Genomic DNA, 8,230 nt, shown 5'->3' on the forward strand with positions numbered 1-8,230 from the left:
CCAAGGAGATCAATGAGTGCATTGATTGAGGAATAGATGAAAATGAACTTGATCCGGAGAATTGCAACATCTCCTAAGCCCAATGAACTCCCCATCTCTAATCTTACCCATTCTCTTTAATTTCTGCGATTTACTTTTATGAGCAAATCCCCATTTCCATTTACAATTCTGCAATTTATTTTCAGTCATTTACTTCCAGTCCTTTAATTCTAGCATTTACTTTTCTGTAATTTACATTCCCGCCATTTTATTTTCTGCAACTCTTAACCCAAATTCTTGATTCGCTCAACTAGAACATTCTTCTAATAAAAGTTGCTTGATCAATCAATCCCTGTGGGATTCGACCTCACTCTATTGTGAGTTTTTACTTGACGACAACTTCGGTACACTTGCCGAAGGGAGATTTGTTGAGAGACAAGTTTTCCGTGCATCAAGTTTATGGCGCCGTTGCCAGGGATTGATTGTGCATCAACAATGATTAGATTAGATGATCACTAGATTGAGCATTTTATTTTGTGTATTTCATTTTCTGTTTGAGTGATTTACTTTTTGTTTTAGTTAAACTTCTTCCCTTCTCCATCTACTCTTTTGTTTCTCTTTGTTATTTTCAAATTCTATTTGCTAACCCACTAACTGTTTGATATATTGCATCACCCACAACTAACATTAATTCTGACACAAATACTGTCTGCACCTATTTTCTCTGCTTGTACTTGTTGGTTGTATGACAGGGAGAAGAAGCGGGGCTTCAACTTCCTTTGATTCTGAACCAGAGAGAACCTTCCTTAGACTAAGGAGGGAGGCGAAAGAAAAATGAGTAGTTGGTGCTGAAGAAGAGTAGGAACAGTTTGAGGAATACTTTGAACCAAACATGGAAGAAAACATGGAAAATCATCATGAAGAAGAGATTCACAACCATGGCAGAGGAGGTGGAGCAAATCATGCTGGGAAGGATAGAAGAGTTTTGGGCTCTTATATTAATCCAAACCCAGGCAATTGTGGAAGTAGCATCCAAAAGCCAACAATCCATGCCAACAACTTTGAACTTAAACCACAGCTCATTACCCTTGTTCAGAACAACTGTTCGTTTGGAGGAGGTGTTCAAGAAGATCCCAACCAACATTTGACCACCTTCCTGAGAATATGTGACACAGTGAAATCTAATGGTGTTCATCCTGACGCCTATAGAACCATTCCTCTGGAGGGTCTTTGAACAAGAAGAAGACCATTGAGGATGCCATAGATGTTATTGAAACAGTAGCAAAAAACGACTACTTCTATGCTTCTGAAAGAGGGAACACAAGAGGAGTGATGGAGCTAAACAATGTAGATGCTCTGTTGGCCCAAAACAAGCTCATTACCCAGCAGCTGGCTGACCTCACCAAGAAGATGGAGATGAACCAAGTAGCAGCAATCTCCACTTCATCAACAACACAAGAAGGAGTAAACCAAGAAGCAGAAGGGAGTCAGGAGCAAGCCAACTACATTGGGAATTCACCAAGGAAAAACTATGATCCATACTCCAAGACATACAACCCTGGATGGAGAAATCACCCGAACTTTGGGTGGGGAAGTGAGCAAGATCAAAACTAAGACCAGAGACGTTACAACTCCAACAACAATGCAGCTCACCAACAATTCACCCAGAGGACATCTCAACACCCCCACAATAACAACTCTCCACATACTTATCAAAACCAAAACAGCACATCTGCTCCGAACCACTCATCAATTGATGACAGGCTCTCTAAGATTGAAGCCTTACTTGAAGGAATAAGCCAAGAAATTCAAGAAAATAAGGTGTTCAAAGAGGAGGTGCGAGCCAATATTAAGAACCAGGGAGAAACCATTAGGAAGATGGAATTCCAGGTGGGATATTTAGCTGAGAAGATTCCCAAACCTACTGATAGCTTCCCAAGTGACACTAAGAAAAACCCCAAGGGAGAAGCAAAGAAAGTAAGATGGGAAGATTGCAAAATGGTCACTACAAGTGATCAAGAGATTGAAGACAAGCAAGGCAAAATCTGCAAACAACCTGAAGACAACTCAACAAAGGAGGAGGATAGAGATCACAAAGAACCAGAAATCTCACAACAAGAGCTGCTGAAGCTCTATGCACCATTCCCTCAACTGCTCAATGGTGCTGTGGGAAAAAGAATATACTCAAGGTTCCTAGACTTGTTTGCATCTCTGCATGTGAACATACCATTCATCAAGGCAATTCAACAAATGCCTGCATTCATCAAGTATATGAAGGAACTTCTTCCCAGGAAAAGCTCACTCAAGGGAGGGCAGACTATAGTGATGAACAAGGAATGTAGTGCCCTTATTCAACCTGAGTTGCCTACAAAAAGAAGAGACCCAGGAAGTTTTCATATCCCTTGTGCCATAGGTGAAAATATGTTTGACAGAGCACTATGCGATTTAGGGGCCAGCATCAACTTACTACCCTTATCCCTGGTGAAGAGGCTGCAGATCAATGAGATAATGCCCACAGATGTCATTATCAGACTGGCTAACAAAACTCAAAAGCAAGCAATAAGAGTGGTGGAAAATGTGTTGCTAAAGGTTGGGAAGTACTTTCTCCCAACAAACTTTGTCATTCTGGACATGGAAGAAAGTCACACTCACCCAATCATATTGGGAAGACCATTTCTAGCTACGGCCAGAGCACTTATCGATGTAGAAAAAGGGGAGCTAATATTGAGAATCCATGATGAACGACTCAGCTTCAATGTTTTCAAACTCTCACAAGAAACAGATCAAGAGGACAAGGAACTAAGCACAAATGATAATGAGACACTGAAGGAGGAAACAAGCACTGAAGCACAGCTAGTTCATTCTGAAACCCCCTCAACTGCTAAACAAGGAAAACAGCAACTGCCACAGCTCAAAGAAAAATTGGAGGAACCCAAACCTCTAGAGGCAGGTGAAGACAGCATCACAACTCCTTGGAGAAAAGAGGTCACCAAGGGAAAGGCAACCTTAAAAGAAACAAAGAAGAAGGTACCAAGGAAATAGAGGAACAAGAAGATCCCTACGAAAGATTTCTCTCCAGGGGATAGAGTTGTCTCATCTTACTTCCCAGATATTCCTCCTAATCTCCCTACTGTACCATCTCAGTTACCTAAGGTCTTCACTATCAACAGAGTTCTTTCCTTGGAACATATGGAGATCATTGATCCAACCAATGGATACAAATCCACAGCAAGAGGGGAAGACTTTAAGCACTACCAACCACCATGATGAAAGAAAAACGTCAAGCTAGTGACGCTAAAGAAGCGCTTCATGGGAGGCAACCCATGTTTTATATGCTTTCAAATAATAGTGAATAAGTCAATCTTTATGAGCTTCAATCCAAACTTAACAAACAATTGGTAAAAATCTTCTTATGCAGAATATAGTGAGGAACAAGTTTGGTGTTCAAAGCAAACCAAGTTGCATGCTAGTCTTGGGAGCTTTGAACACAAAATTTTCATCACAGTGCTTCAGACTAAGTTTGGTGTCACCCCATGGTGCCACCAAAATGCATATAAGGAACCACCAATAGTTAGTTAGTTAGTTGAAATTCATAAACAAACAATCAAATCCTTTCTTTCATTTTATTCTAGCCGTAGAGTTTTAATTTTTTTTATATATTAATTCCCTTATTTCAAATCTTTATAGGAAAGGAAAAGAAGCATAAAAAGGATTGATTGGACAATTAAATGGGGGAGATTTCGCCACTTAATGAAGAGCACTACACACATGTCTCAAGAAGGAACGCATGGGGAAATGCTGCCATGCAACATTGGAGAAAGAAGACCCTTGAAGAACGAACCAATCACTCCCATTAAAGTGATGATCCTTGTCTTCCCTTCATACACAACCCCATCCGTTCATCTAGTAAACATTCATGCAATCCACACCCTTCATCCACTCATGATTTTCTTATATAAGTGAACCGTAGTGAATGCTCACTCCTCACATTCAAATCCCCACTCTCCACACTTCTATTGGCACACTAAACCCTTCATCACAAATTGCTTTAACCAACCCTCTCTTCATCTATCCGAAACCTCAAACCCCCTCAAACAACAATTCAAGCCATGGCATCATCAAGCTCAAAGAGGCAAAAGAGGAAAGGGCCTATGGAGAGTGCTCCTTTTGATGACAAGAGATTCAAGACTGCCTTTCAGGAGCATGAATTTGAGCGGATAAGTGCCAGAAGGATATTGCCAGAATTAATCTTCCAAATCAATGCCAATGAATCACCACAGATTTGGAGAAAAATCGAACAGAGGGGGTGGCAATTGCTCACCAGTCCAGAGGGGAAAATCAATGGAAACCTCATCAAAGAATTCTATGCAAATGCAGTTAGAGAGGATAAGGCCAAAGCCCCAACCTTCAAAAGCTATGTGAGAGGAAGGGAGGTGGACTTCAGCCCAAGTGCCATAACAAGAGCTCTTCAATTAAAATCACCTCATTTTGATGAGGAGAGTTATCAGGCAAGGATAAGTAGAAGCCCCGATAAGGATGAGCTCTCAGAGATAGCATCAGATATCTATGTCATAGCCGCTGACTGGGAGAGGTACTCAGATGGGAGACCGAAATTCATAAAAAGGGGGGACCTTCACCCTGAAGCCAAAGGGTGGTTTGAGCTTGTAAGGAGGTCCATCCTACCAGCTGCTAACAATTCGGAGGTTAACATCAATCGAGCCACTATGGTGCAATGCTTAGTACAAGGTGGGGAAATCAAGGTGCATGAGCTCATTGCCGAAGGGATTAAAGAGTCAGCTAAGAAAGCTGACTCAGGAGCCAGACTTTGGTACCCCAGCACCATTCTTTGCTTGTGCAACAAGGCCAAGGTAGTATTTGAGGACAGCAGCCCAGACTGGGTAAACCCAGGGAGGCTAGTCACACTCGAGCGAATGGTCTATACCACACCGGCTCAGCAACTAAGAAGGCCACATATAGGAAGGCAAAGGGCCCAGGAAGAAGCTCATCAAGAGGAATACCATCAGGAAGAACATCAACAAGAAGAGTATCATGACCCAGCCAACTTGAATATGACTCACCTTCTAAGAGCCATTGAAGATTTAGGACAGAGACATATGGAAGGACAAGAGCAAATACTGAACCGGCTGAGTCAATAGGAAGCATGGCAAAAACAACAAATGGAGCAGCAGCAGGAACACTACTCTCAGCTCACTCAAGCCATCAACCAAGTGAATGAGAGGCAAGAGCTTCAAGAGAAGCACTTGCAAGAGCTCAACCAGCGGCAGATAGCCCAAATGAAAACTTTCAATGAGTTCAGTGTACTCAATGAAGGAAGGCAACTACATAGGGAGGAGTTCTATGTAAACACTCAAGCTGAGTTGAACTACATGACCAGTAATATGCATCATCTACACTATGCCATCCCTGCATATGATGAAGTTCAAAAAGAATTTGTAGAACAAGAAGAGAGAAAAGTGAAACAGCAAAAGGAGACACTCAAGAAGAAGATGGAAGATAGTGGTTTCTGGAGGAAGCTGCTTGGAAAAGGCAAGGGAAGTGGAAGTACAAGTACTCAAGAGAGACACAATGAGGATAAACAAGGATGGGAGCATCGACATCCACATGAATGAAAGGTGGTGGAGTTTTTTTTAGTCCATCTTTTCTATGCTTTAAATAGGGAAGATCTTGTATGAAATAGAATATGTTTCCATGATATGTTTAAATTTTTCTTTAAATTCTGTCTTTTAAGTCTTTCCTTCTGAAGAGGTCCATGATTTCTGGTTTAAATCTCACTGCACCATCACTTAACCTACTTGTAAGCTTGTCCCTTTAAATCAAATAAAAAGAGAATGATTATAGTTGTAAAAGACCAGGGTAGAGTTCATATTGTGGAAGTGCATTCATGAATCTTTGGGGTAGTCATAAGTTAGCTAAGTTGGTTCAACCACAAGGCTAGGAAGACAACTATCTATCCTGAATACTTTACTTTGAATACACCCATGAGACTAAGTTAATAACAAGATCCTAAGAAGAGAAAAGGGAAAGAACAATGGAAGTGAAAAACAAAAGAAAAAGAGTAAGAAATAAGGCTAGGCATCAATGGTTTTAAGCTTGAGGCAAGTGTCTGTGGTGCTCATGTGTGAGGGATATACTTGGATGAATAAGCTCTTAGGGGTGCCTTATCACTTGGTAACTTGGGTTAACTAACTCGGGATTATCAGCTGAAAGTCCACTATCAAGAGTAACCTTCACTACAGAACACTTAGTAACCCAAAGAGGTGCTGGACACCAAGGTCTCAAGAAAAGAAAATAAATAAACTAAATGCCTGTAGTGTGTATGTATAGGGGATAGGCTTGAGGGAGTAAGTCCTTAGGGGTGTCTCAACACCTAGCACCTTGAACCAACTGGTTCGGGAGTGTTGGCTGAAAGCTTATCTTAAAGAGTTGCCCCCTTACAGAGCACTTAGCCTAAATAACACAAACAACCCTTGTAATAACAATAAAAGGATCAACGAATAAAAGTCTCATGGGATATGAACAAAGTAGGTGTTTTAGGACAGGATAAAGGTCTGAAAGCCAGTAATGGAATGAACCTAAGTTGCTATGCATGAAACCACCATAAAATCAGTAATATGACTTCCACAAGGATGACTCATTCCTCTGGATATTCCATTCATCATTCTCTTGTTCCAGTACTTGCTTAGGGACAAGCAAGCTTTAAGTTTGGTGTTGTGATGCCAGGACATTTTGGCCAGTTTTACTGACCTTTTCTTTACTGTTTTTAGGTTAGTTTCATGCATTTCTTTAGGAAATAAGCTAGTTTTGGGTAAATATTCACTTATGCCTTGACTCAAGCATACATTGTGCATTTTACATGATTTCATGAGGATTTTGCATAAGTTTAGTGACAAATATTATGTTGCATTACTCATGACTTGGACTGGAGCTTTGATGCACTTTGTTGCTTGATTTCAGGACCAAAAAGGAGCAAGAAAGGGGAGGTAACTTGCAAAGATTAATGAGAAAAGTGATTGCCAATAACACTCTCAAAAAAACCATCAATGCCCACGTTAGAGAGTCACGTTAACCAAGTTAACGTGAACTCTAACGTGCAGAATAGAAGTTGAGCCAACGTTAGTGACACTCAACATTGTCACTAACGTTGGCAATCACTCATAAGTGGCCACGTTAGAAGCCACGTTAACCTAGTTAACATGGCCTCTAACGTTAAAGGGGGGAAGAGAAGCCAACGTTAGTGACACTCAACATTGTCACTAACGTTGGCCTATGGTGCTAAGTACCACGTTAACTCCCACGTTAACTTGGTTAATGTGGGAACTAACATAGAAGATGAAGAGTTGTCGACAACGTTAGTGACACTCAACATTGTCACTAACATTGAAGCAACCACACAACCCCCAAGAGTCACGTTAACTTCCACGTTAACTTGGTTAACGTGGAAGCTAACGATAAGAAATGAAGGATGAGCCAACGTTAGTGACACTCAACATTGTCACTAACGTTGGGATGGCTAAAAGATGGCCACGTTAGAAGCCACGTTAACCTAGTTAACGTGGACTCTAACGTGAGACCTAGGGGCACATTGGAACGTTAGTGACAATGTTGAGTGTCACTAACGTTCTCGAAGGATGGCAAAGGCCACGTTAGAAGCCATGTTAACCTAGTTAACGTGAGCTTTAACGTGAAGCAAGAAGGGGGCACAATGGAACGTTAGTGACAATGTTGAGTGTCACTAACGTTCTCGAAGGTTGACAAGGCAACGTTAAAAGCCATGTTAACCTAGTTAACATGGGTTTTAACGTGAGGCAAAAGGGGTGCATTGGAACGTTAGTGACAATGTTAAGTGTCACTAATGTTCCCGAACTTGAACTTTCACTAAATGATTAACACTCCTTACACCCTGAGCTTAAGTCTCTGCCCACTCCGCACTTTCTCTCTGCAAGTAAAACCAAGCCCAAATAAAGAAAGGAACTGCTTCAAACTCAAGATCCAAAGGCCCAAGACTTGAAGAGTGAACTAGAAGCTGAGAAGAGTAGTATATATAGGAGTAGCTTTGAATTGTAAAAAAGTTCTGGAGGCTGAGGAACTACTCTCTGTATTTACTTTCTTTGCAATTTCTAGTTTTATGATGTATTCTCCATCTTTGTTTTCATCTTCAAGAGCTATGAACAACTAAACCCCTTTCATTGGGTTAGGGAGCTCTGTTGTAATTTGATGGATCAATACTAAT

The sequence above is a fragment of the Arachis ipaensis genome, chromosome B02 (genome assembly GCF_000816755.2).
Source record: "Arachis ipaensis cultivar K30076 chromosome B02, Araip1.1, whole genome shotgun sequence".
Taxonomy (NCBI): domain Eukaryota; kingdom Viridiplantae; phylum Streptophyta; class Magnoliopsida; order Fabales; family Fabaceae; genus Arachis; species Arachis ipaensis.